Source organism: Oncorhynchus masou, chromosome 2 (genome assembly GCF_036934945.1).
Source record: "Oncorhynchus masou masou isolate Uvic2021 chromosome 2, UVic_Omas_1.1, whole genome shotgun sequence".
NCBI classification, from domain to species: Eukaryota; Metazoa; Chordata; class Actinopteri; order Salmoniformes; family Salmonidae; genus Oncorhynchus; species Oncorhynchus masou.
The window spans coordinates 24,403,961-24,424,524 of NC_088213.1; the positions used below are offsets into that span (position 1 = coordinate 24,403,961).

A 20,564-nucleotide genomic window follows, 5' to 3' on the forward strand; every position below is an offset into this window, starting at 1 on the left:
CCATAAATGTTGTTTCTTTGGCTATGCCGGATTAAGTGATATGACATGCTATTCTATTAAATCCTTTCTCTGTAATTAATATTACCTGATTGAGCTAATCATGTAAATGTAATTAACTAGAAAGTCAGGGCACCACGTAAGAATATTCATAGAGCAGTTATCTTCCGAATAAACTCTTAAAGACCTAGTAATATTTTACATCAATAGCAGTCAATATTAATCGTCAGCTTATTTCAGTCTCATCTGAAAGTTAAAACCATGCTCCTTTTTACATCTTGCGCAACTCTCAATAGTGTAACGTTGTTCCAGGATGTGCTTCTTCTTCGTTGCACAAAAGGAATAACCTCACCCAAATTCCAAAGACTGGTGACATCCAGTGGAAGCGGTAGGAACTGAAAACAGGTTCCTATGAAATATCCCTTGGCAAAGACATCTCAGGGAACAGTCAGAGGCAAAAAAAATTACAATCTGAACAGTTAGTCCTCGGGGTTTTGCCTGCTACATAAGTTATGTTATACTCACAGACATGATTCAAACAGTTTTAGAAACTTCAGAGTGTTTTCTATCCACATCTACTAATAATATGCATATCTTATATTCCTGGCATGAGTAGCAAGAAGTTGAAATTGGCCCCCTATACCTTAAGAGTTAATCGTCACTTTATTTCAGTCTCAACAAAGACTTTACAACTTTCAGATATCTTCACGAACCCTGGCTAACAAGTTGAATCAGCAATACAATATTGGGTGTAATTATTTATTCACTAAATGCCTAACTAATCACACAGAATTACATATACACAGAATGAATCATACCCTGATTACAAATTATGTCATAAAGGAAAACGTCCCTGGTGGACGGAACAGATATGACTGCTGGTTACACAAAGAAAAGGGGGTTGGGTTTGAGTGAAAGAGCGGGAAGACTGAAGAACAAAGGGAGAAGCTATGTTTCTATTGGGCCGTAGGCAGCTACTCTATCGAAAATACAGAATCTTATGCATTCTAAATTAACGCCCATTTGGAAAAGGAAAATGCAATAAATATCTACTCTGAGCTGCGCTTCAATAGGTTGGTGGTAGATGGAAGGCCGTGTTGCCCAACAGAGTCCTTTCTCCTTTAATCATACTCTGCTCTCCCGCACCTGACTTCACCTTCATACACATCTTGACACTAACCCTCTGACTCTCCAGCTTATTCCGGTGCATTATGATAATGAGTTGTAATTTTGCTAAATTCCAAACACGTTATTATGAAAAATATAGTTTATTGTCTTTCGTGAAATCTTTAACTATAAATAGCATTCCCACTATCAGATGTTAAATGTGGCCTTGTTGGTGGTGCTCTCATGTTGAATTGATATAGATTCTTACCAACATATTGTGAAGAACAATATTACATTTTAAGAATATGGCATACACATCTCACCACAGAGACACTACTACACTAACCTTCCCAGTCTCCATGCAGGTCCAGATGTGTCTTGTCTGTACAGTGTGTTTGTGGAGACAGCAGTGTTCCAGTAATAAGAGGAGGACACTACTGTCTTATCTAGAGTGGATGTGGGCACATCTCTCCAACAACAAGCCACCAGCAGAGTAGAGCAGGTACTGCACTATGATCTGACTGGCTGTGGGAGGAGCATGTTTCCTGAACACAGACCAGACCACCAACCTAGAGGGCAGCAGGGGAGGTGAAGAGATAGACATATGGTAACATTGGATATTGCTTGTGGGTTGCAGATTTGTTCACTCTTTTTCCCATTTCAAAATATCCTGTCCTAAAAACTGTTGATTTGGGCGATTTACCATTACACATGTAGCTTGGATAGTATTAGTCCACCATTAGAAAGGTAAACTATATAGCCCAGTTTTATAAACACTTTATAAACACACATTTCTCATGTCACTCATATAACCCATTCCTGGAATGTATTATATTGTGGAAAGAAATACAGGACGATAAAACTCGTCTGTCATCCACCGCTATCATCCGTTGTCTTCCCTGAGACCTGTCATCTCTGCTCTCTCCCTATCATAGTATTGTAAGGTAAATGTAATGGATGCCGTAGCCCCTGATGACATCATATTCAATGGCCCTGGCTCACTGCAGGTGGTTCAGTTTGCCCATGGCCAGAGGAAATGGGATCTTTACACCCAATTTGAGGTGAAGTGACTCAGGGTTTACATGTAGGATATCCCATGACCCTGGTGTAATGATCTCCAGGCTGCAGGTGGTCTGACTCTCGTGTGGCAGTGATGGGGCCCATAAACAGATTTAATCACATTCTTCAATGCAGTCTCTCCCCAAACCATTACCCTCCTCTCAGACAGGGACCATCTGCCTACAACACTGACTGACTACACACACACATTATGCAAATGACCTCCGGTCTGACTGACTCTTAATGAAGCACTCCTGTATGTGTGAGTGTCTCTTATTTTAGGTCTGTGAGGGCCATGGTATGTCACTGCAAATGTCTGTGAGGACCATTTTGCATCACTGTAAAGGTCTATGAGGGCCATGTTACGTCACTGTAAATGTCTGTAAGGGCCATGTTACATCACTGTAAAGGTCTGTGAGGGCCATGTTACATCACTGTAAAGGTCTGAGAGGGCCATGTTACATCACTGTAAAGGTCTGTGAGGGCCATGTTAATCACTGTAAAGGTCTGAGAGGGCCATGTTACATCACAGTAAATGTCTGAGAGGGCCATGTTACATCACTGTAAAGGTCTGTGAGGGCCATGTTACATCACTGTAAAGGTCTGAGAGGGCCATGTTACATCACTGTAAAGGTCTGTGAGGGCCATGTTACATCACTGTAAAGGTCTGTAAGGGCCATGTTACATCACTGTAAATGTCTGTGAGGGCCATGTTACATCACCGTAAAGGTCTGTGAGGGCCATGTTACATCACTGCAAAGGTCTGAGGGACATGTTATGTCAGTGCAAAGGTCTGAGGGCAATTTTACATCACTGTAAAGGTCTGTGAGGGCCATGTTACGTCACTGTAAATGTCTGTGAGGGCCATGTTACGTCATTGTAAATGTGTACTGTAGAATGTGTTTCATTAAGGTACAGCACATGATAAAACAAACATTGTGTTTCCTAGCACTTGGAACCGGCCTCCCCTTGTCCAGAGGCGCTTGACCGAAAAGGGCTACCAGACTTGTATGATTGTGAGCTGCCTCCCTGTCCACAAACACACACATGTACACACAAACACACACGTAGACACACACAGACACACATACACACACACACACACGTACACACACTAACGTGCACACACACACACACACACACTAATGTGCACGCAATCAGATTGTCATGTGTGTACCATGTGAAGGGAGTTTAGAAGGCTTGCTGTGGGCATGTGGTAACTCTGACCCACGACTACAGAAGGGAAGCATGGCATGCAGTGTAAGCCGTCACAGAAAACAGCTGTTCACGCATCCTTTCTCCTTTTAATGGCACTTCCGCTGCATCCCATAGGCTGTCTGGGCTTGGAATACAACAGCTACTCCTTACCAAGTACAAACGCGGTTTGTGTTTAATTGTTGTCAGATTTTTCCCTTCTCCCTCCCATTGAAAGCTTTCCAAGCCCTAATAACGGAGCGGTTTGGAGAGCAGAGGCAGAACTCCATGAACACGCTTGGATTCCTCAAACCAACGCCGATTCCAATGATCTGCATATTGCCCAAATGCCTAGGCCTAGGGGAAAAACATTTGATTAAATCATAGGGGAAGGAACTGGTTAATAAACAAGGATATTTGATTGGTTGGAATATCTACTTTTCCTTTACAGATGTGTGGCTTTGGCCTAATTGTTCTAAATCAGGGATGGGCAACTTTGATGGGGGTGGGGGCCTCAAAAAATCTGAACTTGCGGGTCTGCGTACACACATCCATACCTTGACCTTGCAAGCAAAACATTTTAGCGGCCTCTTGATAGGGGAGAGAAAAGGTTTTAGAGTAAATTTCCTGCAATTCTACACATTTTGCCATTGGGCGTAGAGAAAATGTTGCAATTTTAAAGCAAGAATGCCGCAACTCTATAGTGCGGAGAGTAGATTTTGTCATTTGTCATTAACACAGCTAGCATGCTAGTAGTTACCACAGCTAGCATACTAGCAGTTACCATAGACTTCCAGTCATTGCGCTAACACTAGTCAGCATTGGCTCGCGAATCTACCTCTAGGTTCCTTTATACTGTACAGCAGAGACATTAAAATGGAATCCATGAGTTAATCGGACTGGGGAAGTAAAGTATCCCTTTAACAAATACAGTAGCTGAAAGCCTGTGTCCTGATATTTTGGTACAGTAGGTAGATGAGGCACTGTGGTTTTATTTTAATTGAATTTAAATTGAACCTTTATTGTTCAGGTCCTCCATTGCATAGCAGCAGGGTGGCTCAGAAGATTAGGCTAGCAGGGGTCACATACACAAAACCTATTAAGTCTCATTACCTGTGAGCATAGTTTAACTCTCTGGCTCGCTCTTTCAGGGTGTTGAGAGTGAGCCATGGTACTGGGCACTTAAAGCCCCAGTCCGCTCCAGTCTGGACAGCCTAGAGTCTTGTCCCTGCAGCGGGACTGGGAGGAGGAGAGCTGAGTAAGTTTGTGTTGTTGTTGATGTAGAGGTAGTTTAGGGCTGTCCAGGCATGCCTGAGACAGATTATCTTTGGGGGGTGGATGGACTGACCGGCAAGCGGTATGAATTCATGACACCTGCCATCCAGGCCTTAATTGGAGGTCATTAATCATGCCAGGCTGTCCTTCACTGAACAGGCATGTGTTTTACCTCTGCATGCCCGCTTGGCTGCTGCGGAGGTGTGTGTGGAGTATGGAGGTGTGTGCATCTGTGTGTGAGTGAAGCCTCTTAAGGCCTGCTGGGCTTAGCCCGGTGCTGCTCACACATTCACAGTTAGTTTAATGATCAATTAGCTCTAATTATGACTCTTTAATCAAATAAACATGACTTTATTATATTCCTTTTCTTTCTCTAAAATCATGTTGCATTATATAAGTTTGATTACAGTGAGATAAATGTTTCTATAACTTGCTGTGCTGTGTGTTCTTCCTTCCTTCATTCTTTGTCCCATTCCCCCATCACTGTAATACCTGTAGCACAGACAGTCTGAGGTTTAACTTGGTAGTATGAATTAGAGGCAGGAGTGTTTTTGAAAGTCTGAAATCATGACCCTCGTCCAACAGCTATGGATTCCACTAACACAAAATCCATAGTGGTTGATTTGTTGAACCTTTATGATCTGAACCCAAACCTCATAATGTTCATATTCTCTACAACCCTGTGCTGATGAGGGAGAGGATGGGATAAAGAGCATGGCTGTGGGGTCAAAGGTAGAGAGAGAGGAAGAGAGCGAGAACAGGGATGGGTGGGTTGAAAACCATTAGAGTAATCAATCCTACTGTATCTGGAAGGTTGCCCACACATGCAATAAAGCCATAAATGGCAATAGGAATTGAGCAAAAAAATGTATGTAACTTAAGAACTCCAACCTACACCATATTTTATTATATTAGAGCTGTCAAACAATATATTTTTTTCCATTGAGTTAATCGTATGATTTACTGTGATTAATTTCTATGAATTGCAAATTCAGAATATGCACAAATTGAGCTCTAATTTAATTTATTTTTAAACAAAAAGCATTACAGGAACATTGGTGTCTTGATTTTGTATAAATGAATGGTTAGCAAAATCAGGTAAATTGATTAAGCACACTTTCTGTAACCTAAATCTAAACTTGTATTGACATCACATTGTTGGTTTTAGCTGTCTAGATTATGTGTATTTGGAAAGTATTCAGGCCCCTTGACCTTTTTCACATTTTGTTACGTTACAGCCTTATTCTAAAATGTATTAAATATATTTTTCCCCTCCTCAATCTACACACTATACCCCATAATGACAAAGTGAAAACAGGTTTTTAGAAATGTTTGCAAATGTATTACAAATAAAAAACAGAAATACCTTATTTACATAAGTATTCAGACCCTTTGCTATGAGACCCGAAATTGAGCTCAGGTGCATCCTGTTTCCATTGATCATCCCTGAGATGTTTCTCCAACTTGATTGGAGTCCACCTGTGGTAAATTGAATTGAATGGACATGTTTTGGAAATGCACACACCTGTCTATAGAAGGTCCCACAGTTGACAGTGCATGTCAGAGCAAAAACCAAGCCATGAGGTTGAAGGAATTATCCGTAGGTCTCTGAGATAGGATTGTGTCGAGGCACAGATTTGTCAAAAGGCAGCTAACGGACTCTCAAACCATGAGAAACAAGATTCTCTGGTCTGATGAAACCAAGATTTAACTCTTTGGCCTGAATGCCAAGCATCACGTTTGGATGAAACCTGGCACCATCCCTACGGTGAATCATGGTGGTGGCAGGATCATGCTGTGGGGATGTTTGTCAGGGACCTGGAGACTAGTCAGGATCTAGGTAAAGATGAAAGTACAGAGAGATCCTTGATGAAAACCTGCTCCAGAGCCTCAAGACCTCAGACTGGGGTGAAGGTTCACATTCCAACAGGACAATGACCCTAAGCACACAGCCAAGACAACACAGGAGTGGCTTCGGGGCAAGTATCTGAATGTCCTTGAGTGGCCCAGCCAGAGCTCGGATTTGAACCCAATCAAACATCTGTGGAGAGACCTGAAAATAGCTGTGCATCGACGCTCCCCATTCAACCTGGCAGCGCTTGAGAGGATCTGCAGAAAAGAATGGGAGAAACTCCACAAGTACAGGTATGCCAAGATTGTAGAGTCATAGCTAAAAAGACTCGAGGCTGTAATCACTGCCAGAGGTGCTTCAACAAAGTACTGAGTAAAGAGTCTGAATACTTATGTAAATGTGATACCTCGGTTTTTATTTATTTAAACAATTTACCAAAATTTCTAAAAACCTGTTTTTGTTTTCTCATTATGGGGTATTGTGTGTAGATTGATAAAGAACAAAATCAATTTAGTCCATTTTAGAATAAGGCTGTAATGTATCAAAATGTGGAAAAAGTCAAGGGGTCTGAATACTATCCGAATGCATTTATATATATAAATATTATTATCTTTATTATTATTATTATATTATTATACACATATTACACTATATGTACTGTCCTTTAATTTTGTATTCTTCCATTATATGATGTACATTCTGTTAGCATTGTTTTCCACCCCTGTATAGCTTGTCATATCCTCTCAGTTTAAACTCATTTCCAAAAAGTCACCCAATTTCCCTCAACGGCTCCATTTTCTTTGGCTTTATTTGGTTTTGATTTGACGTTGCCTCAGTGGAATGTAAAAATATTATGGTTATGAATAAGTGGTCTCTTTGGTTCAGGTGTAGAGTGCCCTGGCCCAGGCCACATAACTCCTGCCTTGTTCCTCTCCAGTTGGTCAGCCAAGGGTCACTTAACACAGCAGCAGTACTGATACCTTCCTGCTATTTGCATTCAATTACCATCATGAACCAGCTAAATTAAAAATCTCTTAAGGCGTATAACTACCTTGTTAGTTCTCCCTGCATCCCTGGCATTTTTCCATCCGACCTGCGAGGCAGGCAGTTGCCGTGGTGTGCAGACTGAATATTACTCCAATAAAGAAGAGTTGTCTCACCACAACGCCAGAATTCTTAAATGAAATGAAATGATAATTAGGCGTGTTCTAAAATAGGGAGCCATTACAGCCGGAGGTGTCAGAAAAGCCATGAAGAGGCATTAATCACAGCTAGTCCTGCAACGCACGTGCACACACACACACACACACACACACACACACACACACACACACACACACACACACACACACACACACACACACACACACAGATCCTCTCTTTAACACCTTGCACCAGGGACAGAACCATGGCAGACCTCTAGGGAAACTCTAATATGTTTTTCATACACATTTTGATTTCATCCCAGTGCGCAGCCTGAATGAAAACGACATCTGACTCACAGAAAACCATTGAGTTCTGCTGGACGTTGCCCATCTGTCTAGAGTAATTGAGCAGATCTTCAGGAGGGGGGCTGAAAAGTTATCCATGCAACAGTTGAGCCATTGTGAATCCCCATTTACTGCACAGGTACTCCAGGAGAGTCTTCCTGTCATGTGGCTAAGGGGCTATATTGTTAAGATGGAGTGCTCCAATATGCTGCTCCACTTCATGGGCTGTCCATTGTGATTAGATGAGGACATCCTCCCTTATTTTTGATTAATGTAGGCCATTGTTTTGTGTTTGTATAGATTGACTAGGAAGATCTTTTTTTTGTAATGGGATCATAATTCTTCATAATCAGATTTGATGAGTAGGGCCTTGGGCGTTTGGTTTGATAACTGTTATTCTATGCTGAATTAGTTTCTTTGCTCAAACAAAGGCTGTTTTGATTGGAAGGTCAAAACCAGGGTCACTTTTCCCTGAGTTAAAAGAAGGAGGAAATGACACACTAATGGCCGTTGTCATGGTGGTCTGCTGTTCACAAACTTACAGCTGCTGGCCATTGCAGGGGACGAGGGGTCGCTGGGGTGGAACAGACAGAGAAAGAGGGGGATGATGGGGAGGAAAGACAACTGATAAAGGGGTAACTCAAGACTAGGAGTTGTATGTCATTACATTTCAGGTGTCAAACGACCTCAGCTTGAATGATTTTGCATCAATATTAGAGTGTTGGTTAACACAGACACATTTGGAGGTTTATACTGCCCATGCAAAATGGATAAAAGATCTTCTGGGCATGTAATGTAAGATCCCCGATGATATTAACTGTGTAGCCTGCTGTTGATCTGTTATGGAGTACTGCTTTTTCACAGAAACCGCAGCAGCAGAAAATATACAAGTAAAAATCCCTCTGGAAACCATGAAGAGCGAGCCTGGCCTGCGGGAAGTATTTTCCCCGGCCTTTTCTGTGATGTGTTGAGTGCTAATCAAAAATCAATGCGCCCCACTTGAGGAGACCCACATGCCCTGTGTAGCAGGTTATGTAATCTGATCATATCAATCATAACTGTGTTAGAGGCAATCCATCTGACTTTCACAGGGCCAGGGTCAGTGTGTGTGTGGGGGAGGGGGCTTTGCCTCCCCGCCATCAATTACCACTTATTATGGGGGGCTTACTCTGCCGGAGAGCTGTGTAGCCCTCCGCCATAAATAATATTAACAGGGCCAGCCCCATGAATCAATAGCAGTACAGTTCTATTGCCCCAGCCCTAATGGAGGCTTCCATAGCTCTGCAACCACGATCAATGGCTCTGGCTCCTCTAGTGCACAGTGTGGGGAGCATGGGGGGTAAATCTAGCTCTGTTGTTAACGCCCTGGGGTCTCGAGGAGGCCTCTCACAGCCCCTCTGTCTGTCTCTGCGTCACTGTCTCTGTCACTCTCTGTCTGTCTCCTCTCTATCCACCTCTGTCTCTGCAATATCTTCCCAAGTGTAACGCACCCCCCTATGAGGCTTTCACATGCTACCATAGGTCTCCAAGGCCCCAGATCACACTCTCTGTCTGTCTGTCTGTCTGTCTGTCTGTCTGTTTCTACAGTCTCATCTCCTATATAACCACTCTGTGTTGGTGTCTCACTCTCTCAGGCTCATAATCTGTCTCTGGGTTTGTCTCTGTCACTGTTCCTCGGTCTATCTCTTCTCCAGTGTAACACCCCCCTCCATTTTAGGCTGTTACACACTAGCTGTTCCAGTGTGTCTCTCTCTGGCCTCTGCTTGGTAACAGGGTTGAGCTTAGCTCAGAGGAAGTGTCGGAAACGTGTGTCAGAAAGAGTGATTATGTGGAATTAATGAGTCACTTAATTATTATTTTTCCCTCCTTCTTTGCTTCCCTCCACTTTTCAATGACGTCCTGCTAGCTGGAATGGATGTGGTGTGAGGAGGATGAACAGGTTGTAGAGGAGAGAGGGGGGGGCAGGCTGGTGTGAAGGGAAGGTGCAGCCGTCTGCCGTCTCCTCTCCATTTCACTGTGTCATAAACAGCTGTCAGAGACAGACAGGATGAGGTGTTTCCAAAGAGCTCTTCTCAAATATGAAGTTTATGTGCCACGCATGGCGCTTTGGGAGTGTTGTGGCAGGGGTAGAGGGGGTGACGGGATGAGAGTGGGATAGGGTGGGGTGGTGAGGGGTTGAGAGAGGGTTGGGTGTGGCATAGTTATTAAAGGAGATCATTTATGAGCTAGAGTGCAAACCAATATTAATTAGCCTCATCATCTGACTGTGACCTTAGCTCTCTAGAATGACCTATTCTGCCATGAGCCAATCATGCCTGGCAACCGGGGAGAGAGTAAGTTAAGTGGCCAACACAACCAACCAGCCTGCAGGTCCAAGTTAGCCTTTTTTTTATACCTTTATTTAACCAGGCAAGTCAGTTAAGAACACATTCTTATTTTCAATGACGGCCTGGGAACAATGGGTTAACTGCCTGTTCAGGGGCAGAACGATAGATTTGTACCTTGTCAGCTTGGGGGTTTGAACTCGCAACCTTCCGGTTACTATTCCAACGCTCTAACCACTAGGCTACCCTGCCGCCCCACCCAGCCTTGACGGGTGACCACAGCAGATGTGTCATTGTAAGATATGAAAACATGAGCTACTCTGAGCTTTCGAGACAAAACAAAAGTCTTATCATGTGTAGTTGAACCAAATGCTTCTTTTTATGTAATGTGATATTCATACATGTAGTACACAATTTTACGTGTATCATCTATCAAATGTTTAATTTTGACTAATTTTAAAATACGTTCTCAGTTGAAGTTAGGAGGACCTTTTTGAACATCTGAGGAACCTATATAACAAGCTAATCATGGACTATGTGTGTGCCTCATCTTGCTTGGTGTGCCAGCCCTGTGCCTATGCCCAGTCGAACCTCAGTCAGCAGTGACTTCAATTAACTAGCGCTGTGCTGACCTGTAGACTTCCATGCCTGATCAAGCCTCCCCAGACAAGGAATCTGTAGTAGAGGCAATTTGTTAAACAGGAGAGAGGTTTAGAGTGATTTGGGAGGCAGGGAGAGCATGTCGTTTCTCAGTAGTACTGGGCTGGCTAACCCACAGATCAGACCCTCAGCAGGACACAGGTGATCATTGTGGTAACCACTGTCAGACATCCCCTGTCTTATCCACACCGGGTGGATTTTGAAGTTGCCAATACTAAGCTGCTCAGATCAGAAAATAGCCATTGTTCTTTTCCCTGAGAAGAAGACAAGTTCATTATAGCCATTCATCAAAGCAGATGGGTCCAGTGTGCATTAGCTACATGTCATGTTACCCTAAATAATGATATCGGGTATGGATTTGTAAAAAGATGCAGAGAAAAGACCGTTCTCTCTTCTTGTCCTGTCTTCTTTGAGTAAACGACGGTTGAACAAGGAGGAAAATGCATCTATAATTAATGTAAAGTCCCATAAGTGGTGTGTTTGGCAGACAGAGTCATAAGCAAAAGAACAAAGAAGCCCTTTGAGAGGATGAGAGAGGTTTGCTGTGGCAGCCTTTGTAGAAATCTGTGGTAGGAGGTACGACAAGAAGATACACTCCTCGTTCACAGTATAGAAGGTAGTCTCATCTTAATGCCTCCTCTGTGGAATACAAGCTTCAATCAACTCTCATTGACTCTCATGTCACAGGCTAGCTAGACGTGTCTGAAAATAATCAGACAGAGAGGCAGACTACAGTTTCCAAATGTCTGCCTTTGTTCTTAGAAAATAAAAAGTGTTTAAAAACCTGGTATTTTGAGTTTGTTTTATTTTTTAGAAATGCTGTGACCGCAAAGTTTCAATTTCTCATGAACGCTTGTATTTCAATCATAATCAAAATCCAGAGACATTCCCATGTAATGTTTCGTTTTCATGCTAAATGACATTTTCCCCATTTTAAATCAAACTTCAATCTAAAATGAAAATGTTTTCTTGAGTTTATGTATGTAGTAAGGCATAGTAATTAAAAGTGCATACTTTTTTGTTTTCAAGATGTGCCATTTTAATCAATCGCCTATGAGGCAATCCAAACCACTCCCTTGATGAGTACGTACAGTTAGGATAAGTACAGTATTTACGTCCGCAATCGTCACAGCTGGCTGAAACCTGTCAAGTTAAGATGTATGAGTGGATATTTAAAACTGACATAATTTCATGGTAAAGATGGAAACTGTTATTGTTGTTTGATTATTGAACCTTTTGAGGCGACTACATAATGCTTTACTCTGGATTAGGGTTCAATTTAAGCCTACTTATTTATGTAAGCAGGAAAAGGATGTTTTGAAAACTGTCTCTCTTTTAAAACACTGTAAACAAAGGCTATCAATCATAAACCTTGACAGCTATAATGGATACCAGAGATTGTTAGCGCTAGGCGGCTAGCTAACACAGGCCTATGCTATGCCTCCGTCAAACAACAAAATAATGGGGAAGAGTTAAGGGGAGGTCATTTTCAATTGTATAAACTCTTTGCTTTTTTTTTAATTCTTAAAACAACTTTTTTTTCCCCAATTATCATACAAAGAGCTCTGGAAATATTTATTTTTTAGGTTTTGAGGTTTGAAGTGAGGACTGGGATAAACAACAATCTATTGTGTGTGTCTGTAGAATGTTAGTAAGGGTTTTGAACAGTAGTTTGTATACAGTTCATGTACCAGGATATATTTTTCTTAGGTCCAACCTGTCATAGTCTACTATGCTTTCCAAGACCCCTGGTGGAATCAGTGGTTGTGTTAATGTGCCTGTGTGGTCTGAGTGCCTCTTCCCTAGTCCACGTGTAGAGTATTAGTGAACGCGCCTCAGCCCTGTAGCATGGTCCCGGTAACAGTGGAGAAAGTGCTTCAAGGTGTGTGTGAAGAGACTATACCAACCCTCGCTCTGTGTCCTAAGGCCTTAATCATTCATTCAAATGCAGAATAGACAACAGAGTTAATGTGTTCTTCCTATTATAGAACTGTGTTCGGCAGATTCTTTCTCTCTCTCTCTCTCTCTCTCTCTCTCTCTCTCTCTCTCTCTCTCTCACTCACATATCCCACCAGGGATAGTCCCCACCAGGGATAGTGCCTTAAACATTTTGATTTGCTGTTGTTTCATGGTGGTGGTGGTGGTTCAAACAGAAACACACTGAATATATCATAGAATACAGCAGTCAATCACAATATGCCTCCTCTCTGATCTCTCTACATTTCACTGTTTTTAGAAATTGTATTTATTTTATTTATTTAACTTTTATTTAACAAGGAAGGGCTCATTGAGATTAAAATCTATTTTTCAAGAGCGCCCTGGTTTTGATCATTGTCTCTCACAAAGATGATGTTTTTCCCATAATAGAGATTTGGTATACAGACAGGCGGTGAGAAACAATATAGTCAGACAAGGGAGGCTGTGATCTGTCTATGGGAGCCTGTCTGACCTGTAAACCGGCCTGAATCTCTCCGTCTGTCAGTGTTTGGGGCTAATTTCCCTGATGTCATGAGTCTGGCTAACCCTGAGAGGCAGATCACAGCTTTTTATGGGAAACCATATCAATACTGCCCACGCTCCAGACACAGGGTTATGACTGATCTGCTGGGGAAATGTATTAAAGCTGCCACCCTAACAAATACCCTGGAGATGGGTGGGTGGGTAGGTGGAGAAAGAGATGGAGGGATGAGAGGAGGGTATGTGCTTCTCTCCCTCCTTCCACATTATCGAATGGAGCAGCATAGATTTTATGGAGCCAGGAGGCCTGCTGTTATTGACCTGTGGCTGACATCTACTTTTTAGTTTCATAACATAATCAGCACTTGACACATGATTATAATAACTCAATTCAATTTAATGCATTCTTCTGCAAACACATTGATTTTTTTTACAGCTCCCAGAACCAATTACATTAATATCGCTGCATAATTAGTTTACACATTACTAAATTACTGACAGATTAAAAGTGAAATAGTTAAGTTCATACCCAGCTGCATAACTGCCAGAGAGGAAATTAATATGGATTCAAATGCTCCTTAGAGACTCATGCAGTAAAAGGAAAAAATAAATAAAAGCAACAATCTATAAAGCAAGCTTGCAGAAGGAAATCGTCTCTGCAGGCCTGGTGTTAGTTTCCAGTTGGGATATTGAGGGCCAGGTAATTAATATGGTCCCTAATTAGATCTGCATATGAAAATCGATGGCTCCTGGTAACAGCCGGGGACTCGGGGCCTTTATGGACACGTAGTGTAGGCATGCAGAGACCAGAGCAGCTTGATCTCAAAGCCTTCCATTCAGCCTGCCTTCAGAGCCTTCAGCCCTGGACATGGCATGCAGCAGAGGTTTGTTTTAATGCTGCATACCTCTGATATTATATGTGTCTGTCTACAGTACAGTGTGGGTGGTAGTGGCCATGGTAGTGCCAGTATTTTCACTGCCCTACACCTTTACCTCACCCATAGTGTGAATGGATTTGTGACCCTATGTGCAGATATGGAGACATGGCAGAGAGCAGGTACGCATCATGTACCCAAGGAAACATCCCTCGTCGGTTCTGTGAGGCAGATCCCTGCATGGCGTCTCTGCTTCTCCTCTACTGAAGAGTTGTGAACAGATCAAACAGACTCCTTTCAGTGCAGAGCTGCTTGATGACATTTTATTGCTAACTCTTCAGCAGAAGAACTGCTTGATGGCACGCTATCGCTAACTTTTCAGCAGGGAAGCTGCTTGATGGCACGCTATCGCTAACTTTTCAGCAGGGAAGCTGCTTGATGGCACGCTATCGCTAACTTTTCAGCAGGGAAGCTGCTTGATGGCACGCTATCGCTAACTTTTCAGCAGGGAAGCTGCTGGATGGCATGATAACATTTCAGCAGAGAAACTGCTTGATGGTACGCTATTAGCTATTGCTAACTTTTCAGCAGAAATGTATTGCTCTGACCTTTGATGTCCCCCAATTGATCCAATGTCCTGAGTGGCCATTTCCCCAGAAACAAACATGTATAATTGGTATTGGGTTCCAATGGTTCTCTCTCAATGTCTTGGGATGCTTTGCAGCAATATAAATCAATTCACACTTATAGAAACAATATGGGCGCATTAGTGCTGACTGCTGGTCATTTGAAAAGGGTCTGGGAGGGAAACTTCAATAGACTGTGATTAGGCCCAACCAATCTATCTTGATCTATCTATCCTGAGTCTTCTAATAGCAAGCAGAAGCTAAGGAAGATGAGGAAATGTCAATCATACTCGATTTTTACTTTCCAAGGTGTTTGAACTCCTGAGTCTTCAATTTGAGGGACGGGTGTTTTCTTTTTCACTAAACAAAAGAACAATGACATCAATATAATCAGGGGAAAGAAAGATGCATTTAAATAGGTGCTGTAGTCTATGAGGAAAACAAATACTTGACTACTGATGTTGTATTTACCACCTTGACATTCTACTGTATGCAATCTGCCCTCAGAAGTCTCTCACACCTTATTAATGGGCATAAATGCTTTAAGTATATTTAGCAAAGGTGAGACTACGAACATATGGCTGAGAAAATGTTGTGCTTTCTCATTACATATACACAGGAGATTTCTGAAGCATGCATTCATGTGTTTTGACACTGAACACGTTTTAGGTGCCAGCGCTTCAGGCTCTTTAGTATGGTGTCATTTGTTTTACAATTTTTGTCTGTTTCAGTTAGCTATGATAGCTAGCTACCTTTTCACAGTCGTCATGTTTGTGAGAGTAAAAGTCGTACATCGGCAGCAGTAGTCTGAATTGAACGCATTTCAATATCTCTTACATGTTTTCCCAATTACAACGTCATAAAAAGCCCCATTTGTATTGAGTTGGTAATCCTTGTATCGTTTGATCTGTGCTTAGAAAAAAAATCTAATCTCAAAGGTGATCTAATCTTGTTCCTTTTTGGGTATTACTCAGAGAAAATGAAAGCAGACTACTTAAACAACTCCCTCATGATAAATATAGATATTTACATAATTCCCCCAGTTCCTCTCAACATTGATTTGTTTCATTTTCCCAACATTTCTCTCCAGCCCGCTGGTCTAGTTAGTGGTCTTCATAACAGCCTTTGATGTTGTCTGTTCGGAGCCACAGTAAAGCATGGAGAACTATCCTTTAGCTAATTATCCTCAAGGTCTAATAACTGTGGGTTGAGGGTCTACAGAGGAGAGCTGCCTACAGAGGAATCTCCTAATCATTCTCTCTAAATGTCTTTAGTACACTGAGAGACTCTGGTTGCCTACTGGAGTTTTAACCAACCTATACTGTAACTACGGGGAGCACGAGGCAGTGGTGTGGCTTTACAGTTGTGGATTCAGTAGTAAATCAGTGTATTCTATATATTGGATGCTGCTGCTTTAAAGCCTTGTGGATCAATCTCAGGAGTTACAGGCACAGCTGGAACCCAGTCTGATTATGCCTCCTCACAGAGCTCCCAGGTTTATGTGCCATATTTTTCCATAACTAATTAGCTCGAAAATCAACACGTGTAGACTGCTAGCACTTTCAGTGAACTCCTCACACATTACAGCCGTGATGCTACTGAAACTATAGTATGAATGAACAGGAGAGAACCCATTTGAGTAATTTACCTTGTTCACAATTTATGTTCACCTGTCTCGGAAATTACAACAATGGACATATTAACAGCATATTTAATGCAGTTATGCGTACGACACGGCACTTAATCTTAATTGCCTCTTCTGCTAATTGATGTAGAACAGTAAAAGGGGAACAGCTGAATTACACATATTCATTTGTCATCCTCCACTCTGACCCTCTCTCCAAGGTAACACACCTAATGGTTTTTGGGCTGAGGAGCCTGGGGGAGGCTTGGAGGAGGCTAGAGGGAGGCTCAGAGGGGGCTGAGAGCTGGGTAGGGATTGGGAGGCTAGGGAGGATGCTTGGGTACCTGTCCACTCAACCACGGGCCGGCCCTGCTGCTGTTTACTCAGCTGTAGGCTTTCTCTCTCTCTGTCCAGTCTGAGGGCACAGGAACAGGTCGCTAAATATTTCATTTCCCAAGTAAAACACGCTTCCCCTCTTCAGTTGTAAAAAGAAACAGATCACAGTGATGAATGTGCAATCAGCCTGATGAACTCATTATTAGACGTCCAACTGGATCCTCTGAAGGGAAATGAGGGCAAGACCGAAAAGGTTGTTTATGTCCTAGACATACTTGTTGCCAGCTGGGTGTGTGGAGCTGTGGAACTCTATGGAACTCTGTGAGGCTGTGCTGTGAAGCCTCGAAATGTGAACATGTGTTGTATGAGGTCAGGTTTTTTTCCAGAAGCACCTGGGAAGAGGGATGTTTAGCATTTGTGATGGGATGCTATACCTGTTTGGGACTGTGGTATAGTAACTAATTCATTCTCTCCAACCCTTTGTTTACCTCTCGCTGCTCTCTCTTTTCCTCTCTCTCTGTTTGACTCTCTCTCTCTCTTCCTTCCCCTCTTTGCTGACCCTTGGATTGCCAGCAGATGGAGCTGCAGTCTCTTAACAATCCCCCTACAAGAGGATGAACAAGACAACACATGCTGCATCCACTCAGTTATACACCACACGCTTTATTTAAAAAACGGAGTCCGGTTTAGTTCCTGAGTTGAAGCAAATGTTTGTTGAAATAAGTGGAGATTTCCTGGTTTTCTTTAGCAGGAAAAAAGGAGAAAAAAAGTTTCTTTATTGGTTGAGCTCGGGGTCTTCTGTGATTACCTTACTTTCCCTCTGCTGTGATCTTTCTTTTTTTGCTGCTTTGCTTTCAGATAATGTTTTCCGTTCCAGTTACTTGTTCCAGTTAGAGAGAGGGTGCCTGCCGGTGGGCTGTGTGTGGCTCTGTGTAGGGGCTTACTCTGATGGAACGTAACGCAGCTGGTAGGATGTTCTGCATGGGCTAAAGATCAGAGCTCTGTAGAGAGGCTGCACTGAGTGGCATTATGGATGTAAGTAAGAGCAGCACTGACTGACTTACATATTTATAAGCAGACAGAGGAGAGGTGTCTGGGCTGAGGAGAGAGGAGAGCATGCTGGTTGTTCATATTAAGGGCTAATGATTAAGCTGAACATCAGGCCATCAGCCACTGGGCCTTGTTGTCAGATGGAATATAGATGCTATTTAGCTAGGATTGGTCATGTGAAATATTTAACATAGTATTGTAATAATAATATTATAAATTATATTTTATGTTCATTTATGTTCATTGATGATATAATTTGCTTTTTCATAAAAATCTGTCAGTTAAAATGTTTGATATCCTTACTTGTATGACTTTTATGTCTGTTTTAAATTGTTGTGACACAGTTTAAATTTTCATGTCGAGTAATTTGTCTGTACCCTGTAAGGGTGAGGTCGGTCTGTTCAGAGCAGAGCAGAGAGGGCATAGCGTATAAGCCATTGAGAACAGGAATGTGAGAGAGCATTATTGCTCACACTTGATGTGAATGGAAAGGGGTTGAAGAAATGACAGCGTTACAGTGGGTGGTAGGGCCTCAGTACAGCCTGGGAGGAAATGGAATGAGAAAGTGCAGTCAGGCAGACCACTCATTCAGCATGACAAATGGGAAAGGCCAAGGGGATACCTTATACCACACTGTGGGCTAGCAGCATGCACCTGCCTGGCCAGGCTCCATGTGCATGCCACTGGAAGTCATGTTAACGCTAATAATAGTCATAGTAAAAATGCTGCTATAATTGGTGATAATAGGAAATAGTTGTAATAATAATATCAATAATATCAATAATAACAAATATAATTTTAAAGTTATAAATTATTCAATTCAAAAGTATTTTAAAATGTACTTACATTGAAATTGATAGATTCATATTCATTGTGTACCTTCCATTGAAAGGGTGTTCTGCAAAGACAGTTGAATGTAACAGTTACATTCAACTTATGTAACTGTTACTGTATCATCATCAGTTAACCTTCATTAAGTACCTTTATTTATATATTCTTTATATTTTCAGCTAAATATAAGTGTAAAATATGTATATTTTATTGTAAATGTTATTGTAAATATATAAGTATGAAATTGCTAATCATCCATCAGTAATATTGTTAGTTTACCACTCAAGACATGTTAAGTTCAGGAAATACAGGCCATTTTAGTATCATTCCTGTGTAAAAAAAATACGTAAATAGCAAAATCACAGTAACACAGCACAAATTGTTTTCTATTTGTTTTATCAAGAAAACTATGATAAACACATTCTCTAAGTCATGGAAAGGCAGACTTTCCTCTCTCCAGCAGAATTACAGTATCCATGTCAGAGTGCTGCTGATGAGTGTGATTACATGTTAGACTGTGGAAACAAAACATCCCAGTATTTGTATGAACAGTACACCTCCCGTGACATACTTTGATTGGCTTTCCTCAGTAGTTACTGCAGATCCAGGTTCCATCTAAAGAGTACTCTGATCTACTTTCCTGTCTGTCTGTGCAGAACAAGATTGTTGTCACCAACTTTCCTCTGTGGATTTGACAGTACTTGATTTATCAGTTAATAGAATATAAACATAGGATTATGAAAATTAAAATGAGGCAGATTTGGATTGATTAAGCTGTAAAGTATATCCTCAGAATTTATGCTAATGCCATTTCGTGTTCAGATTCCGCCATTGCAGGGTGGGGCTCTGAAGATCAGTCATGTGCCTCAGTATGTCTCTACTGTACTGGTACACCTACTATCATATGAATTATGATGTCAAAGAAAAAAGAAAAGCAATAATACCTGCTTTGTCTCTTATTTTCGTCCAGCTCAGCTTTCCTCAACTCTGCTTAAACAGAAAGGCATTAATGAGCACACACAGAGTTAATGAATCTGTTTCTACAGACAGACAGGATGTCACAAGCCACATGTCATGAGGTTTACATCTAAATTAACTCATATACCAAATTCCACTGGCATATTAAATCTATGAGAGCTGTCTAGAATTGGAAGGGACAGGGAGTGCAATAATCCAATTGTAGGACAGGACACAGCGAGAGACATAGTGGAGAGGACGAGAGGTGGTCTGTATGTCTCTCTGTCTACACAGCTTGTTCAGATTGGCTCGGTAGAATGTGTTTCACCCACCCTGATATGGTCACTCTGGCTGGGGTAGTCAGTGAGGAGGACTCCCCTCCTCCGCTCTCACAGCCAGGCAGATAAACTGTGGTCACTCAGTCAGTCAGGGGCGTCAGGGTGCATGCATCGTGTCGTAAAAAAACTCATTCTGGTCTCCCATTTCTGTATTTATATTGGGCAGGGGAATGACCACAGACTGACAGTAGAAGGCCCTGCTCTCTCTGTCCAAAGGACAAAAATAATGGGCTGTTTTCTCTAGACAAATACATGACCTCATTCTCCCAATTTCATGTCAATATGTTTTTTTGGGGGGTGCACATTCCGTAGAATAGAAGAGAGAATAACATAGAATATGAACATCATGTTAACTTTATAGAGGTGTTTATAGTTTTTTTTACTCATATTGTGAGTGTTTATTATAGTTCATTGTAGATAAACGCAATCATGTATGTTTATCCATTGATGGCTGTGGATTAGACTGAATACTGTAGGTGTGAAAATAATGTAAAAAGTATGACATTAACAGA

The 20,564-nt window shown here is 41.8% G+C and overlaps 1 long non-coding RNA gene across 1 annotated transcript; it reads right to left on the reverse strand.

The window, feature by feature from the left end:
* Window positions 1-18,289: 18,289 nt before the first annotated feature.
* LOC135553810 (uncharacterized) lies at window positions 18,290-20,164 on the reverse strand. Its single transcript, XR_010457635.1, has 5 exons — window positions 20,047-20,164; window positions 19,702-19,744; window positions 19,329-19,440; window positions 18,773-18,824; window positions 18,290-18,468 (listed from the first exon to the last, which is right to left on the reverse strand). It is a non-coding gene; the product is annotated as an uncharacterized LOC135553810 (long non-coding RNA).
* Window positions 20,165-20,564: the final 400 nt, after the last annotated feature.